We start from the raw sequence: 19,261 nt of genomic DNA, 5'->3' as shown, positions 1-19,261 counted from the left end.
CCACCAAATGGTGGCATGCCCCACGCATAGGGACTAACTTTTTCTCCAAGATTGGGCAATAGTTATCCCTTGTTTGTTGGCTTGTCTTTTGGGTATAGCCAACTTACATGATAAAGTTGAATATTTGAAATATTTGAATCAAGATTGGTTGATCCAAGAAATAATGATTGGATATACTAAAATAGAAAGTAAGATATATACTTTTTTTATTTAAAGATTTGATGAGAATAGATCTAGGAAAAGGGTGATAAAGCTTTGACTCATCTCTTTGAATCTTGATGATTGATCAAATAAATGAATGACTCAAATCTCTCACCCCACAAGTCTCTTGAGATCTACAGTCAAGATTTGACCATACGAATTGAGGTAAATCCCAAAACATAGAAAACCTATATAAAGAGGCTCTCCCACCTCATAAAAGCTCGACACCTATTCTCTCTTCTCTCTCTAAGGGTTTATCTATCTCTCTCTCATATATCTCTCTATAGATGACACGTCCCACCTAGGACTTCAAGATCTCTCCCAAGTTTTTTAAAGGGGGGCACCCCTCAACCAAAATCTCTCTCAAGCCAATAGGGCATGCCCAAATCATCTCTCTCTCTCTCTCTCTCTCTCTCTCTCTCTCTCTCTCTCTCTCTCTCTCTCTCTCTTATTTCTAGGTGGCACGCCCAAGCTTAGGTTAGCTTGTAGCTTGTGGTGGTTTGATTTTTTTAAGTAGTAAAGGATAGGAACCCCTTTGCTACTAGATCTCTCCATCTCTCTTTGATATATCTCTTCTGTCTCCAATGATCAAGCCAAAGGAACTTGAGCAAGACTAAGGCATTGATGCTTTAGGTAGTTGGTTCTAGATTGAGATCCATGGCTCCAAAGATCAAGTCAAAGGAGCTTGAGCAAGATTAAGGTATTGAGGCTTTAGGTAGTTGGTTTTAGATCAAGATTTATATGGCATTGAGAGGGTTTTTCCATATGTAGGATAATCAAGATACCGATCATAGATCTTGAACACCATCGGAAGGAGGAGACTCGATGTGAGGTGTACTAAGCTTGGTTGAGATAATCTCTAGTAATTTTACTTCTTTAAATATTTGTTTGTGATTTGATATTCTCTTCCCGTAAAACAATGAGCGAAAGTTTTGATGTAAGGAATTGTATTTAATAGTGGTAGCAAATGAGAACTGTGTTTATTTTCTTTTATTTATTTGTTTGTTATTGGACGCACCCGTAATTACAAAGATGATGTAGTACACGACATGGTTTATCGAAATTAAGTCAAAGCTAAGGAAGCTAGCCTCTAATATCTCACTCTCTAAGTTGATGCTCCATTTAGTTGTAGCAGTGCGCAAAAGCTCGGCTCGGGCTTGGGCTTCCTCCCTTGGCTTAACTTTGGCAATTATTAGAGAACTCGCCAAGTGGTGTACAAGCCCAAATAGGATTAAAATTTTGAAAAAAAAAAAACCAAAATTTTGTTAAAAACAAACAAACTATTAAAAAGCAAACTAAACTATGAACAACATTAAAAATCTAAAAAATATGGTAAAAATATATAAAAGTTGGATATGGAAAATTTATAGTTGGAAAAAAATTCATAAAATTGCAAAGGGGGAAATGGAAAAATAGGGTGTATGAGTAAGAAAAATATTGGGCTCACCCAAATATAGCCCTCTCGAACAAATGCGGATGCACACAACAGAATGCGGATATATGAGAAACAAAATTATGCTAAAGTCGATGTGTGTGTGCATGAGTGGGAAATCATGCAAATAAAGCAAATAAGAAATAAAACTTATTGGCATATATATTTACATGGTTCACCTTTTCAGTTTACGTCCATTGAAAAAAAGATCAAATCCACTATTAACTCAAAAGTTAAAATAGTATTCCATGAAACATGCTTTATTGGGCTCCTTACTTTCTTCTAGAGACTCTCTCTCTCTCTGAGGTTCTTTTCTTTTCAGAGGCTTTCTCTCTCTCTAAAAGAAAGTTTTCTCATTTTCTCTTTTTTTTCTCTCTAGGAGAAGGGCAACTCTCTCTCTATCTTCTTTTTCTTTTTCTTCTACTCTTCAAAAGAAAGCTCTCTATATTTTTCCAAATACACCAAGAAGAGTCAATAACTCTAAGGCTCTCTCACATTTTTCCCTTTTTGTATGAGTCAATGGGATAAATCATATTGGAAAAGGGTGTTTCATAACCTCCTTAAATGTGGTCCATCTCTATCTCTTATGACTTAGTTAACAAGTCATGCTTTTCCAGATTCTTCAATTGCCCTTTTAGCAAAAGACAATTCCATTGGTGCCCCTCCCACAACAGGACGTGACACCCAACAATCTCCCCCTCATGTCCCATGGGGGAGGTTTTCCCTTTGTTGATCAACCGGGTGCTAGAGAGCATCCATGCCTACCATGCTTTTGTATAGCTCTTGCTTATCTCTTGGTTATCATATTTGACGTATTCTTGTCAGTACGGATCTTCTCTAGCTACAGTAACTTCTTCTCTAGAACATCTCGAATTTAGTGGTAACACACATCAATGTGCTTTGTCCTAGAATGGAAGCTAGCACTCTTTGCTCAAGTGCATAACACTTTGATTATCACAATGGACGATATACATGTCTTGTTTCAAGCCTAGTTCTTGGAGGAATCTTTTCGTCCTTATCATCTCCTTGCAGGCTTCAATGACTGCAATGTATTTTGCCTTTGTGGTCGACAGAGCTACACACTTATGCAGTTTGGACAACCATGTAACAACTCCCCTTACAAAAAGTAAACAAATATCCCGAGATTGACTTCATGGAGTCTGCATCTCTAACCATGTCTGTATCTGTATACCCATGTAATACATGTTTACCTCCCTCAAAGCACAAACATACTTTGATGGTTCTATGAGAAATATGAATATCCACTGAATTGATGCCTAATATTCCTTGCTAGGATTATCGATAAATCTGTTCACTACACCAACTACCTGTGAGATATTTGGCCTCGTTCATACCATGGCGTACGTTAAACTTTCTATAGCCGATGTGTAGGGAACTTTTTGCATTTTTTCCTTCTCATTATTATTTGAAGGACTCTTCTTGAGACTTACTTGAAACGGAACCGACATGTTTTGCATTGTTCATACTCAACCTTTCGAGCATTTTTTCAATGTACCTTTCGTGTTACAACCATAGCTTCTCAATCTTCTTGTCTCGAGAGATCTTCATCCCCAAGATCTATTGAGCATGGCCTAAGTCCTTGGCAAAAGCATTGCTCAACTCTTCTTTCAGCCTGTCAATCTTGCTAATACTAACAATTAGCATGTCATCAACATACAATAAAATGATTATGAAGTTGTCATTGGAGAGCTTCTTGATGAATACACAATGGTGTGAAGCTGTCCTATTGTACCTAAGACTCCCTATGAAGGAATCAAACTTCTTGTACCACTGCCTTGGGGCCTGTTTCATCCCATAGACGCTCTTTTCCATCTTGCAACCCATGTGCTCTTTTCCTTTTACCTCGAATTCTTCTGGCTGCCTCATATATATATCTTCCTCCAAATCACTATGGAGAAAGGTAGTCTTGACATCTAACTGCTCTATCTCTAGATTCAAGCTTGCAGCCATGCTTAACACCACGCGGATTGATGGAATTTTACCACGGGAGAAAAGATTTTATTAAAATCGATACCCTTTTTCTGCCCAAAGGCTTTCACAATTAGCGTAGCCATGTACCTTGGATGTGAGCTATTCTCTTCAATCTTTATCCTGAAGACCCACTTGTTCTTTAGTGCCTTCTTTCCTTTAGGAAACTTTACCACGTCATAGGTGTAGTTCTCATGCAAGGATTTCATCTCTTCTTGCATAGCTTTAATCCCCTCCTCATTTTTTTTGTTGGCTTGAGTTTTGTGCTAGCTTTCTAGTTCACCCCCTACAATGTATATGATATACTCTAATGCAGGGTATTTGGTAGAGGATTTATATCCCCTCGAGGAACTTCTCAGGTCAACTGTAGGTGACACTTCTTGAACAGGTTGCTCTCCCTATTCCACATCACCCGAAACTAACTTGCCTAACTCTTGAGACCCATCTTATTGTTGCACTTCGCCCCTGACTTCATGTACCACTGTAGGACGAACTATGATCGGTTTTGAACCATTGGAGATTTGTGGCTTTTCTGACTTCTTCACGTCTTTAATGGTAAGGACTTCCTGAAAGACCACATCCCTACTCCTGATCACCTTCTTGTTCTCATGACCCCATAGCCTATACCCGAACTCTACATCTAAGTACCCTAAGAAGATGCATAAGAGTGCTTCCCATACAACTTGGATATGTGTTCTTTTGGCACGTTCACCAACGCCTTGCATTCGTACACCCTCAAGTGTGAATAAGAGATATCTTTTTGGGTCCAAACTCTCTCTGGAATTTCACCATCCAGAGGAAATGACGGGGATATTTTTATTAGGTAGCATGCTATGATGACTGCTTCACCTCAATATGACTTTGGTAACTTGGCAGTGAATAACATGCTCCTAACTCTTTCCATAATAGTGTGGTTCATTCTCTCAGCTACACCATTATGCTGGGGGGTATATGACAATGTCTTTTCGTGCCTTATGCCAAGCTTGACACAATAGATTTTGAAAGCATACGAGGTGTACTCTCTCCCATTATCTGAATTGAGAACTTCAGTAACTTGCCTGTCTCCCTTTCCACCTTAACATGGAAATTTTGGAAGATCTCAAACATCTAATCTTTCGATTTCATCAAGTACACTCGCACCTTTCTTGAAGCATCATCGATGAATGTGACGAAGTATGATGTGCCACCAAATGACTTGACATCCATGGGACCACACATTTGAATACACCAATTCTAAGGTAGAATATGGATTTTGAGATTTTTGATGATTTTTTAGAAAATTTTGGGATTTTTCCTAATTTTTTTAGGAATTTTCTAAGGGTTTATCCTAATTTCAGGTATTTTGGGGTATTTTTCTTAATTTCAAGAATTGTGTCTTATTTTCTACAGATTTTTTTGTCCTTTTCTCCTGTATTTTTTGGGTTTTGGAGGTATTTATAGATTTGAGGTAGGGAATTTCATAGTTCAATTAGGATTAGGTTTGGGTATTTTTTCTTTATTTTTTTGGATTTTTCCCAATGTTTTTGGATTTTTCCCAATGTTTTTGGATTTATCTAAATTGAAATGAGTTTTTTGCATCATCAAGCTGCACCTGGGGCCTGTCGGGCCACAACACGGCCTGCTCAATGGCCCAACACTTGTAGCATTGCGCAAGGACACAATCATCACTTTCTGGAGCAACATTCCCCCGATTTGAACTTTATAACCGTAAGTCTTATTCCGATGAATCTTGGGCTATTGGAAAGCTTGTGACCAACTTTATAATTTGAAACCAGATTTGTTTGAATTTAAGATGTTTTTGAGGGGTCTACAAGGCTATGACTTTAGTGTCTCGGTTTAAGATTTTTGGGTATCCGATCTTTGTTCGAGTCAGTTTTTTAGGTTCACAAGGTTCATGAGTGTTTAAGGTCACTATGTGAGATTATTGAGATAAGTTTTAGATAATTCTACTTGATTTAGATCACATATGGTCCACTAGGAATTGTGTGATCTTTTAGACTTTGAATCAAGGTTTTTAGAAATTCACTTAACTAAAATTTCGAGGGAATGCCTACAGTTGCCCCTCTTTAGCATTCACCTGGGGAACCAGGTGAATGGCAAAGAAGTTGACACCAGAGACACAATTGGAAGGAAACCTTTGTTTTTGATAGATCATTCTTTTGAATGACCAATATCCTTTTGGGTGGGCGATACACTGATGGATGATTTTGATCCACCCGTAAGACATTGAACTGACGATGCTATTATTGAGTCAGTGTAGTTGAGAGGTCTTCAACAATCAGGATCCGAAGTGATAGTCAACATGAATCGTGCTAGGTGGTCGGGGCTTGATTTTCTCTTGGTTCCTCGCATGAGACGCGTGGAGAAAATCCTCTCTCAAGCAACCGCATAAGGCTCATGTGTGTGATGCGATTGGTGACGCGAGCGCAGGTGCTTTCTCGAGCGCAGATAAGCTATCAACAAAGAAAGAGATTTTACGACGAGAGAAGATCAATTTACTTACCTCGTCACTGCGGGTTCGTGGGACACATCCGGGCAGTTTGCCCTCTTAGATCAGTTACAAAAGCCCTTCAACTGTTCACCAGCACGGTTTGGTCTGGGACTCTTTTCAGACGCTATCGACTCCTTTCTCCCCTCTCAAGTTTAAATTTCAATGGATCACTCAATTCTTCTCTCTTGGGTTGACTCTCATTAGGTGATATCTATCCAGATGGTCGAATAGGCGAGTGGGGGGTTCCGTTGGTTTGGTTGGATTGTCCAAGAAAGGGGGGCTAGACACGGCTGCACGTGGCTTGAAGCCCTTTGATTTGTTTGCGCCAGCGTGGCTTTGCACGGGCGTGGGATTATGTGTTTGGAGGAGAAGAGAGAAAGCTCTTGGGATGTTAGATATCTTCAAGAGAAGAGAGATGTGTACCTGCGTAGTTGGGGGTATTTCTCTCCCTTGCAAAAGTTTTCTCTCTCCTCTTTGTGGGATACTAGGATTAGAAGAAAAGACAAGCAAAAGCAAGCGTAATGCCTCTCCTTTATTGAATTGTAATCCCCATTTTACAATTGACTTGAGCTTGTTTATATAGAGTTCTCACCAAACAGAGGTAAATACTAAAAAACTAAGCCTAAATACAATTAATAGAAATTAAAATAAAGTGGAAATTACGAATAATGACCAAAATGCCCTTAAGTTCTTTTGTACAAATGACAGCCTTATCCTTTCCTGAGGAGCTCGTCGCCATTGTCAAACTTCGAGAGCTCTTTCCAGGTACTTGCAGTGTGAGTTTGGTCGCTCTGTTGTTATATTATTGAAGTTCATTTTCTTGTGATCGTTTTGATCCCTTTTGATTGTGCTGCAGTAGTCTCCTTTGTGAGGGAAGGAGTCTGGTTAGTTTTATGAACTCTTCCATGGTCTGTTTTCTAATCTGCGGTGTCTCCGTATTGATTGCGAGCCTGGGGAAGGTCTTTTCAGTCGTTTTTGCAACAGGTTTAGTTCGCTTTTTTGGTCTTTGCTATGTGATATTCTTTGGGTTTTCGAGAGATCACCAGAAAAGGGATTCCGACGACAGGGGAAATTGTTTTCTTCTATGACCTTGGGTTTCGTGCATTTTTCTATTTTGTTTGAACGCTGCTTGTCGTGTTGAATTGGGTTTCTTTTTGGAAGTGTTATTTTTTTTGTCTTAGTTCCAGCACAGCCGAGTTCTCTGTGAGGGCCAAGATGTCCTTCTGAAGATTCTGGCGTCTATAAATTCAGGTCGTCTTTCTTCCTTCACAGGGTAGACTTCTCTTCTCATTTGCACGTTAGGGCGATGGTGTCGTTGAGGCCTTGCCGGTGTCTGAAGCCTTGGTCATTCTTCAGCTGTAGGGAAGGAGTCACGAGCTTGTCAAAGAGTGGCCGAAATTCTCCATGGTCGTCGTACGTCAAAAATGACGTATAACAACTTGTCCCGACAAATGTTGTGCCTCGAGAGGAGCGAGAAGTGCAACATTCGGAAAAAGAAGTGATTTTTGACATCGAAGTTCATCGTTGGAATCCTTACTAAGACGTTTCAGGGGTTCTTAGGCCCTGTCTTGTGAAGGGGACCTGTGTCTTGGATAGACTGCCAAGGAGCCTTTAGCACGCTCACGAGCTGCCTCACCGAAGCTCGGAGATGTTTGGAGGGGCAGGGTACCTCTTTCAATTCCCATCCTACCAAGTCTAGTCTGGGGCTTTTTGTGTGGCCTATTCCGAAAAGTTTGGTTCAATCAATAGGGAGGGTTTTTGAGGCAGTCTCTTTGGCGAGACTTCACCCTAAGTATTTGGCAGGATGTGTTGCTCCGGTTTGGCAATCGTGCATCCTTCGAGGGCAACTTGGATGTGTCGACGTGACCTTCTTCTTAAAACAGCTTCATGCGACGATGGGGTGGTGTCGCATAGTGACGTTGTAGGGGGAAGGAATACAAACGATGTTACTGATGGGGTAATGTGAATGATGTGGTATGGCGGTTGGGAGTTGAAGATCTGGGGGAGCGACCTTCAATGTTGGGGGGCGTTTGTCATTGGTTTGGTCAGAGCACATATTCCAGCGCTCTGGGAGTTTGCTTTGGTGGCACTGAGTGGAAGGTTTCTTTTTAGAGTGGCGCTAAGGCCGAAAAGATTTTGGGTTGCGCTGTGACCAGAGAGTTTTGGAGTGGCACTAAAGCTGAAAATTTTTGGAGTGGCGGAGTGGCGCTTAGGCCGAAAATTTTTGGAGTGGTGGGGTGGCACTGGGGCTGGAGACATTTGGAGTGGCACTAAGGCTAGAGATTTTTGGAGTGGTGCTGAGCCAAAGATTTTTGAAGTGGCACTGGGCCGAAGATTTTTGGAGCGACGCTGGAGCCGAAGATTTTTGGAGTGGTGCTGGAGCCGAAGATTTTTGGAGTGGCGCTGTGGCTGGGAATTTTGAAGTGGCACTGGGGCCGAAGGTTTTTGAAGTGACAGGTGAATAACATAAGCCTTTTCTTGATGACGTGTCGCTTTTGACTTGCTTGTTCATTCCAAGCGCCCTTTTCAGGTTTTCACTTGGAGTAGGAGTGGAGCCACGATGATGGTTTTCACCAACTCCTTTTGTTGAGGCATCTTTACCTGTGACTTCGAGGTCACATCCACCTTTGATATCTTTCCATTTTTACTCATGGCATCCTTTAGGGTTTTCGCCATGCTCGGTTTTGTTTTCAGAATCACTGTTACTCATGGCTTCATGACCATGCATGTCTGTCTTCTTCTTTTTTTTTTTTTTTTTTTTTTTTTTTTTTTTTTTTTGCACTCACCATGACAGTTGAGGCCAAGGAAGGAGAGCAGGGATGGAAAGTCTTGATCTTATGATTTAGAGGGCATACTGCTTGAGGGTGACACATGGTCAAAGGAGATGACGAGATATGGAAAGCGCAACGGGCCTTCCTTTGATAAGGTGACATTCGTCAGGTGAAGCGGTGTGAGATACGTCTCATGATCTAGTGATAATGGCGCTTGGAAGGTGTGGCGACGAAGACGCTAACCGTTGAGGGATCGAAGCCTCGTCGGGTGACGCGTGTCGGTGCAGCTGTACGAGATGTTTTCCTCAAAAATGGCAGGCTTTTCATGGCGAGCCTGCAAATCCTCTATAAAAGGGGGCGTTTGGGCTGAGAGACAGCACAATCAGTTTCCCTTAGCTTGTTTGGAGTTGAGCTTGCTTTAAGAACCTCGGTGGGTAGACTAACCTTTGAAGGTGGGCTCAAGCCCTCTAGTTGTTTTCATGCTCTTGGGAGCTAGAGAATGATGCTTATGATTGTGTGCTAGATGCTAGACGCCGTCGAACTTAGATCTTTTCTAGCTCATCCGGAGATGGATTGTGATGGTTTTGACTTGGCCATCCCTTTGTTGGTGCAGATCGACCAAATGAGGAATTTGGTCGCGTCTGTTGTCTAGTGCTTGGAAAAGCCACCTGTTATTACAAGAGGGCTGTCCTGTTCTGGCTTTATTTTGATGGCGCCCCTTTTCACCTTCACTTTGTCACGAGAAGGAACAAGGAGTTTTCTTTGGTTTTTCTAATGCCTTGCTTAGAGAGAACGAGGTTACTCCTTGGAGATGGCTGCCAGCTTAGAAAGGGGCAACTTCATAGCTCACACGAGGGAGGTCCTTCTATCTAGATATTCCAAGTTACCTTTAGAGTGAAGGATTCTACCCTTGTGGAGTTATGTCTTTGGTTTTTTTGGTGTTCAATTTTTAAAGAATGATCGGTTGCTTGTGCCTTGAGGAAATCGAAGCAACTTTCATAGCCGCCATGTAGAAGCAATTTTTTCTTTTTAATAAAGGGCCATTTAAAAAATGGTTTCGTTGTAACAGAAATTTGTATTTCCCTTTGTTCATGAATAAATCCTCTTTCTCTTCAGCTTGAGTGCTCTTTTGTTTTTTTAGCATATTTTCTCCTTGTTCCTTCTCTGTTGACTTGTTCGCCCCACCCACCCCCCACCCCCCTTTTTTTTTTGCTTTCTTGTGTTTTAGCTTTTGTCTTACAAGGAGCTTTGTCAGGATTTTTTTTTTTTTTTGGAGGGCATGATCTGCCTTGCTAAGATGGCTCAAATGCCTCCTTCTTGAGTGTGTGAGTAGCGCAAGGAACGTTGTTCCCTCACTTATGGGTGTGTGAATCTGTGCCGGGATATGCAAATGAGCGATGTGTTCCTAGGGTAGTTCAGAATTTATTGAAGAGTAGAGTGAGAGAGTGTTGCATACTTGGATGGTGTTTGACCCGGTATGGATGTGCCATCTTCCCGGGGTGTTGTGGGTGAGGGATAATCATGATTTGAGTTGGCGGAACGCTTTGAGATGAGCGTAACGCTTTTAATTGTTGTTCGGCTGCTCTCCTCAGGAAGAGCACGATCTTCCTCGGTCGTGCAGTGCTTTCATCACACATGCGTTTTAGTACTGTCGTACCCCTAAACTGTGCGACGTTTCGCATGTGTGACGCTTCGTGGCTCCTATTTTCACATGGCGTTTCGCCTCTAGTGCCGCTTAGTATTCTTCTGGGACATGTGTCTTGCAGCCAGTTTTTGTGCGATTCCCTTTCCCCTTCGTGATTATAAGAGGGATGGGGAAAGGCATTCTTTGGTCTATCACTGGAGCTTTTTACTATCGACTCGGGAGGATTAGTTCCTATTTTCTCTTACTCGTATTTTTCTTGCGTCCTACCCTCTTATTTTTTGTTTGTCCCTTGTTTGCACGCCTTCCTTTTTTTGCTATCTTTTCTGGGGAGGATATCTTTGGTGGTGCATGTTCTCGGCGATAATGGCTAGTACAAGCTCAGCCGCTCATCCAGGTAGGGCTTTTCTTTTCTTTAGATATCTTGGCTTTCTTAACTTTCTGTTTGTCGTTGTGTTGTTGGTCTTAGTCTGGTAGGCATGGTTGTCTCATCCCTTCTCCCTTTTTTTTTATGGGCAATGCGGATCCTTGATGTGAACCAGCTCCCACGTGTCAGCGAGCTAAGGTTGAACCTCTACACTTGGGCATCTTTGGCAAGGGGAGGTTCTCTTGGAGAGCTTGAGCTTAGCCAGGAGATCTCATGGCCCTCTCATATCATCTTTGCAAGGGAGAGCATGGAGCCTTGCCTGACGGAGATGTCGACGAGGAACCCCTCATTCAAAGAGACGACATAACTCTTTATCATGCTCTGCACATGCATTCTCCTTCCGACTAGAGCATGCCTACATTGAAGAAGAGGATGCTGGCGAAACCCGATCTTCAGTGGGCTGTAGGTGCTTTTCGTTTTGAGGGGGAGCATTAGTACTTGACTGGGTACGACACTTGGACGTTGGACATTTTGGATTCTTTCATCGACACTTTGAAGGAGTGTGGTTTAGCAGCAGCATGTCAATGCTCAGCTGGTTATTATGATCGATGTTCAAACACCGTGAAGGCTCTTTTGGAGACATGCTGTTACTGAACCAATAATTGGCTTTTCAGGAGGGTGAGGTAGGAATCACCCTGTTTGATTTGTATTTTGTAGGTGGCGGAGTATGAGGAATTTGTCCCCAGCAATGGGGCCATCTTTGGGGGTGAGCCCATCAAGGGTAAGCGGGCTTCTTCGAGTCTCAGTGAGCTGTTCGAGATTTATCAGCTCCTGTACTCAGAGTCGTAGCCTAAGGTCGTCGGGGTGCATTTCGAGGCATGACTAGATTACTTTCGCGGTAACCACCATGAGGGTGAAGATATAGGCTCGAGCATCTCATGGGCAAATGAGTCCCAGTGGGCAGCATCAATCAAGGCCTCGAAGAAGGCGGTTGCCCCTTTGAGGCGGAATATGTGGGACCGAGTGTACTCAGTCGCTTACTTGGCCCTCTTCTTTTGCAAGTTTTCTCTTCCGGGGGCGAAGGGCTACGTCATTCGCTTGGTTGCTTCATTGTGGCCAGCATGATGGCCCAGGGCACTGGTTTTGTGTTAGCCCAACTAGTCTTGTGCAACATCTTCCATGGGTTAGGGTCTATTGCTCGTGGACAAGTCCCTTTGAAGGATAATAGCAATGAGGTCCCCCTGGGTGAAGGCTTCTCGGGGCGTTTTACCGCTAGCTTCCCGGTGCATTATGTCTTCGGGTAGCTTTTTGCATATTTTCCTAGGGCGTATGAGATCAATGGGAGCCTCACAACAACAACATGCCTGCATATGTTGAAGATTGCTGGGATGAAGGCTGTGGTTAGAGAGCCAGATGTAGCTCGTGAGCTCCTGACTGATGCATCCTTCTTCACTTGCTAAAGGCCTTTCCCTATTGCCTGCCCCTTCGACAATACTTTCATCGACGCCTTTGGCCTCGCGCTCAATAAGGTGGTTATTGAGACAAAAGAGGCCATGTACCTCGTGAGCATCTGGGGTTGCATCCTTCCATTTAGGGGAGTGGGGTCTAAGAAGTAGGAGGGTTACTTCCCTCACCGCTTTGCGCACCAGCATGGCCTAGATCAAGGGTGCTGCACCACCATTTATTTTTCAAAGAACTATGGGAAGAAGGGGGTGTTACATGATCATGAGGCGCCTAGCATGAGTCGCGAGGTCTGAACTGACCTCGACATGCGGATGGCTTGGGAGACTTGTCTCCTTCTCCTAGGGCGAAGCAGGTTTGTGGTTCGCCATTACGTCCGCGTGGGGCACACGACTTTGGGCTACCCACAATGGTGGGATTCATCTAATGCTGAATAGTGGGGCGTGGCTCATCCATGGCAGACCGCTAGCGGCTCTAAACACGACGGCAAGGTAGGAAGGCACTTCGCGCCTCCTCCGTTCTCTGTTATGTTTGGCTTGGACCATTAACCTGCTAACTGGCAAGAATTGGCCATTTATTAAGCGAGGATGAGGATGGGATGAAGCTGCTCTCGTTGAAGAGGAGGATACGACCTTTCTTTGACAACTTAGAGGTGATTTTTGGTTGGTGTGAAAGGGGGTTGGACCCATCCCGCAAGGAAGGGCTTGGCCCCGGCTCCGCCTTCTCGGGTTGAGGGTGGATCCCATTCTAGCTCGTCCGGATATGCTAATCATGCTTCGAGAGCTCCTGCTTCCGTTAAGCCCAAGAGCGCTCCTCCTAAGGAGAGGGAAAAGAGGTAGAGAGATAGAAAGAGGAAAAGGGGAAGAGAATCTTCGCTTGTCCCCTCTTCTCGAGAAAGAGGGAGCCGTTCAAATAAGAAAGATATGCCTTTAGCAAGGGTGTCTTCAGTGCCATCCCATGCGAGGCGGGCTTTGCACTCTCCTTCTGATGCATCGCTTTCAACTCCTGCAGTCGTACTGAGATCGGTTGATAGTTGGCCTGGATGGTCGAGCACTGGGTTCAAGGTGTGACTCAAGAAACTCCATGCCAAGGGTTGAGGTCAGCATGACTCCTGTCACAAGTAAGCGTATTGCGTCTCCTGCACACCCCACAGAGTCCGTTCTTCTTGCGCCAAAAGCTACACAGGAAGAAGCGGGCATTTTTAGGGCTCATCCTTTAGGTTCTTCGGTGGCATAGTCATTGGATTCACTTACCTCGGGAGGGCCTCTGGGAGGTTCTCCACTTGGGCTTCGCGCCGCCTCGAAGGCTTTGACACCCTTTGCCTCCAAGAACTCTATCCTTGATGTGCCTCCCCTCGACATGATTGGCTCTTCTACTCTTTCTCAGATGTCTTTAGGCTCCAAAGCGTTCATAGTGAGGAGGATGCTCTGTTTAGGTCTTCAGGGGTTAAAGGCATGTTCTTTATCGGACCTTGGGGAAAGAATGGAGACTTTCAAGGCTTTCGTAGTCAGCTTGAGGGGTGCATGGATCGATGGGGAAATCTTTAGCTGCCTTGATGGGTTGCTACAAGACCTCAGTGACAGGGGAGCCAAAGCCCTTACGTGCGAAGATGCAGCATATGCGTCTTTCGAGAGGCGCTAGGATACCTTGGAGAAGGATTTGGTCGACCAGCAAGGCCTTGTGCGGCAATGCACACAAACACGAGCTTGGCTTGTTTAAGAGCGAGACTCCTTATCGGAGGAGGTTGCGAAGCTTTCCAGGGAGCTGAAAATCATGAAGGTCGAGATGGAGTAATTGCAAGCTCGCGTGGCCTCACTAAACTCTCGTCGAGATTCCAGCTGAGAGGCATTGCACCAACGGTTGCGCAAGCTGGAGTAGCTGGATTCTGATGCTGTGGCAGTCGCCGACTTGGCCAATTCGACTGCCTAGGAGATTTCTTGCCTTTGGGAAGAGAAGCAGGTCATGCTTTGACGCGTTGAGGAGCTGAAGGCAATGATTGAGGAGTCTCTTGATTGTTTCTGAACGCGTAGGGCTTTTCTACTCCTCCTCTTCTTGTTTTCTTTTCTTCTATGGGATTTTTGAGATTCGCTCGGATCTTTTTGTAATCTTTTGGCTATAATGAATGAAGAGTTGTTTTGGTTGATGATGATTTTTTTTTTTGAAGGCGATTTTAAGGCCTTGCCTTTGGGACCAATTGGGCCATAGGTCGTTAGACCTTTCCGCTCATAGAGAGAAGGGATTCAGTCGAGTGGGACTCTTCTTGTGAGGAAGTCTGCCCTTCCTAGTTTTCTTGTGGTGGTGGCGGCTGTTCATCCATTAGGACTATCTGACCGATTTGGATGTAGTTTTTCAAGATAGAGTGGACCCCCCTACAATTAGCCAAGTCATGGCCCTTTTGTTTGTGGTATCGGCACCAAGGGTTTTGGCCCTTCTGCACGTTTGACCATTGTTTTTGGGAGCACAAGGCGCTATCATCCCGTGTTGGGCCATCATGTCAAATATGGTAGAAAACCGTTCAAGAGATCATTTAGCTGTAGGAGACTCGTCGATTGACTCCTCTTGGATTGTGACCATTTGCGAGGCTTTTGAGGTCTTGAAAGCTTTCTTGAGGCTTTCAAGTTCGTTTTTTCCGTTTCGGATTAGGGCCTTGATGTGCTCTTTCAACTGGATGCAATCTTGGATTGGGTGTCCTAACATCCGATAATAAGCACAATACTTGGGGTTGTCAACGAATTCAGCTTGTTCTGGCCTCTTGACGGTGGGAAGTACCAATATTTCCTTATCGAGAAGCATTTTTAGGAGGGTTGACTCCCACTCCTTATTGAAGTTGTACTTTTGATTCAATCTATGCAATAACTCCTCAGTTTGGTGATATTTTTGTGGGGGCGATACGTTATTATAACTTTGATTCTCAGGGGCTTGTTGCTGTGAGTCCGCTTGGGTTTTGGTCGGCAACCCTCGTGACATATCCAAGGTTGGTAAAGGGGTAGCGCTAGTTGTAGGTTTAGTGCCGAGAGGTATGGTTGTGACGGCTGCACTGATTACATTTTTCTGTTGGTTGGTTCGGCCTATTTCCCCTGATGTTCTGAGCTTGGCTGGTGCTTGAGCTTTGGGCTCGTCCTCCTCCATGGTTTTTTAGTAAACTTTCAATCTTGGCAACTTCGGAGATCATGTCATAGAAGGTGGTGGGGTTAGAAGCCTCGACATGTAAGCCTATTTGCACTGCATCTGTTTCTCTCATGGGGTTGTTCAAGCACATGGCGAGGTCACGCCATATCTGGATATACTTTCCCACCGACTCGTTTGGCTCTTGCGTCATAGTGAGGAGCTCTATAGTTTGGACTTCCACTTCGGCTTCGAAGAAGCATTTGTAGAAGAGTTGTTCCATCTCCTCCCAAGAGTGGATTGAATTTGGTAGTAGTTGTGCGTAGCTTCGTTCTTGTAATTGATGGAATCTACAATTTCTTTCCCAAAAAACTTCATCATTTTGTGTATAGATCTTCGAAACTTGTGCCTCTATGAAGGTAGTGGTCCTCAAAATAGGAGTAGAATTGATGTTCTTTAAGTTAGTTTCCCGCATTTTGCAATGCTTCTTTTCATGTACTTTTTGAGTAGTTTTCAACAAAGAGTGCAAGCTTATTGTGGGAGTTAAGTACATCTTAAAGTGCTTATTCATGCCTTCACTTCTTTGAGTCGTTGACATACTGACTATGAATGCATCTGCCACATATGCATCAACCCACTGCATGCACAAACTATATGTTCTAATGAGTCATTAATTTTTTTGAAGATTATATTTCTCATTAAGGAGTTTCCAATCTGTCTCAATTTTTGATTAGATGACTATCTTCATCTAATTTCAACTTATAAAAAAAAAATGAAGGCTTTGATTCATTCATTTCGTACTGTACGATTGCGGTCTTCTTGTTTCAATTTTCTACGGTTATTTGCTATTTAGTTTTCAATATCTTTTTGCGAACATTAGAGATTATCAGTCCCCCCAGCTTGTTATGTAAAATATCATAAATATTCCTAGATTTCACCAAAGCAGAGCTCATCGAGTTTATCATCAACTTTGTTGCATTCAATATTGTTTGGTGTGATCGAATTAGTTTAGCTTTCTTTGGACTAACAAGGACATGGTTGTGATCATTTATAAACTTTGTCACTACCCACTAATTACTAGAATTTAAGCCTATGCATAGCTTAGCCTTGCATCCACACCTTGACTAAGGGATATTCCTTTTACGTACACAATTAATTTCTATTCTTTATCTATCCTTATTATTGTGTGCAGTTCTCTTTCGGATGCCAAACCCATGCACCAATACAAATGCCCGGTAATATTCACATGCATCTTCTTCAGAACCAAACTTCATTCACATATGGGATTCTTCTATTTCCGTATTTGTAAATTTCTTTGAGGGGGGGGGGGGGGGGGGTTGCAAGCAAGTGATCTTGCTCGATGGGTTCAATGTTGTCCCCCCATGTTGTCTTGATCTGATAATGTGGGGGATGACATACTGCCTGAAATGGATCGGCCCATCTCATGTACTTGAATGAGCCTATACAAAACAAAATTTGAATATGAACTTATGACTAACAGATTTTACACATAAAATTTAATTGTTGATTTCATTTGCTTACGAATCATACACAATGCATAACAATTGAAACACCTCCCACACTTATACAAGAATAACATCAAAATTCTAGCCATTTCAATATGATATCAAAATTCATGGAGTATTACACAAACGTGATTTATAGAAATAATCTAAGAGGAGATCTAATCATAAAGCATTTCGCTTTAAATGATAGAATTTTGTACTTCACAATACCTAATGTATTCTCCTTAATAGAAAATGCAAAGGCACCCAAAAACCAATTCTATTCTTAGGCAACAGGAAGGGCACATAGAATTCCTCAATTGCCCATCCAAACTTGCCTTCTTGTGGTCGGTCCTTTAGGAGATTTTTTTGATCCTCATAAGGAAGAAATTATTTTATATAGCAAGTAGAAGACACATGTCCAAGAAAATTTTGGAGACGTGCCAATCAAAATAGATAAAAAAGAGGTGGTTTGATGCCTGAGAGGAATAGGGAACTCACCAAGACCAACACATTGAGAAAAAGTCTATAATGTATGCAATGTATTCCCTGCAACCTATTGTCAGATAAGGGCAATCCCCTATGTCATGCTGCTTCCCCCAATAGGTACAAGAATTATCCATAAAGAATGAATGACATTTTCAATAAGATATTGAACTGCTTTTGTACTTCTATGAGGTTGTGATCAAGGACAGTAACAACTCACAACAAGGAAATAAGATAGATCATGCATCAAGCATAGAGTCCCCCAAATGTAAGTCTTCTAGCCTGGAGCCTAACTAGGTAAAACCAAATGAGTTCTCTCTATAAGTAAATGAACCCAGAGAGAGAGAGAGAGAGTTTACCATATCAGACCATATGAATCCACACACCTTACTCCATACACAAATTTAATATTTTGAAACCATAGGCAACACAATAATTGATAGAGAAATTTATAATAATTGATAAAAAAATTACCATCTATCCAATTCTCAAAAAGGAAAATTGGCATCAATTTATAGCATTATTGTACCTTATACTACAACGCTAGCGAAGGTCCCGTGCTTGTTCGTTGATATATTTCAGTGGGCTTCAATGATATTTTGACCTACAAAGAACGACAAAGATCCTAGGAGTTGCAGCAATGCGAACCTCCTAAAAAAGCAAATAACAAAATTATATAGTAGAGAAGAAATACATTTACCCATAAGTTGTACCCAAGCTTTCCTATATTCAGAGAACACAAGAAAAGTCTGTTGGGGCCCATATCAGGGTATTGGGGTTTAAGGGTTAGAGAGAGAGAGAGAGAGAGAGCCCTCTGTTGGGGCATGAGAGAGAGAGAAACATTGTCCTCTGTTGGGCCATGACAGAGAGACAGAGAAACATTGTCCTATGTTGGGGCATGAGAGAGAGAAAGAGAGGCTAGAGAGAGAACCAGAGCTGAGAGAGAGAGGCAAGAGAGAGAACTAGAGCTGAGAGAGAGAGAGAGAGCCCTCTGTTGGGGCATGAGAGAGAGAGAAACATTGTCCTCTGTTGGGCCATGAGAGAGAGACAGAGAAACATTGTCCTATGTTGGGGCATGAGAGAGAGAAAGAGAGGCTAGAAAGAGAACCAGAGCTGAGAGAGAGAGGCAAGAGAGAGAACTAGAGCTGAGAGAGAGAGAGAGAGAGAGAGAGAGAGAGAAAGAGAGAAGGATTATACCTGATGCAGCAGCCTCCGGTGAGAGTGGTGGCGTGAGAGGGTGCAGCAGCCTTTGACGAGAATGATGGTGCGAGTAAGAGAGATCGTTGGGGCTAGGAAGAGAGAGAGGATAAGGAAGACCACACTGCATAGGCTTTGGTTTTGTTTGCATAGTTTAGAGAGAGAGATATTGAGTCTTGAGATGTGAGAGGAAACCAGGCTGTCAGGAGAGAGAGTACGAAATATATGACTTTTTGCCAGGGTATTAAATGAGTTCAATTTGAATTTGGGGCATCCTCTCGCACCGTTCATTCAATTACCACTCTCTCATCATCGTCGGTGCATCTACCTTATCTATGTTGCCAGGGCCTTAAACGAGTTCAATTTGAATTTTGGGACATCCTCCCATACCGTCCATTCAATTACCACTCTCTCATCACCGTTGGTGCATTTACTTTATCTATGATATAAATATATATATGGAATCCCTCCGGTCAGCAGGCTCGTGTACTTCTACAGATTTGCCCAACAAATAGGATTCAGGTGTTTTCCCAGCCTTTTCCTCCTCTCCCGCTCACCCATCTAAGTTATTTTTTAGAGAGAGAAAGTGGAGTTCTAGCACTAACAATAAGAGG

General features: G+C 42.9%; 1 long non-coding RNA gene across 1 annotated transcript; it reads right to left on the bottom strand.

The window, feature by feature from the left end:
• Positions 1 to 2,039: 2,039 nt before the first annotated feature.
• On the bottom strand, positions 2,040 to 18,871 carry LOC110007558 (uncharacterized). The gene is made up of 3 exons (XR_002281505.2): positions 18,648 to 18,871; positions 17,980 to 18,101; positions 2,040 to 16,919 (listed from the first exon to the last, which is right to left on the bottom strand). It is a non-coding gene; the product is annotated as an uncharacterized LOC110007558 (long non-coding RNA).
• Between the last annotated feature and the right edge of the window lie 390 nt (positions 18,872 to 19,261).

This window comes from Amborella trichopoda, chromosome 3 (assembly GCF_054954075.1).
Source record: "Amborella trichopoda isolate Santa Cruz 75 chromosome 3, AtrichopodaSantaCruz75HAP2 v2.0, whole genome shotgun sequence".
Classification (NCBI taxonomy): Eukaryota; Viridiplantae; Streptophyta; class Magnoliopsida; order Amborellales; family Amborellaceae; genus Amborella; species Amborella trichopoda.
Note: the sequence above shows the minus strand (reverse complement) of the source record. Positions and strands in the feature narration are given on the sequence as shown.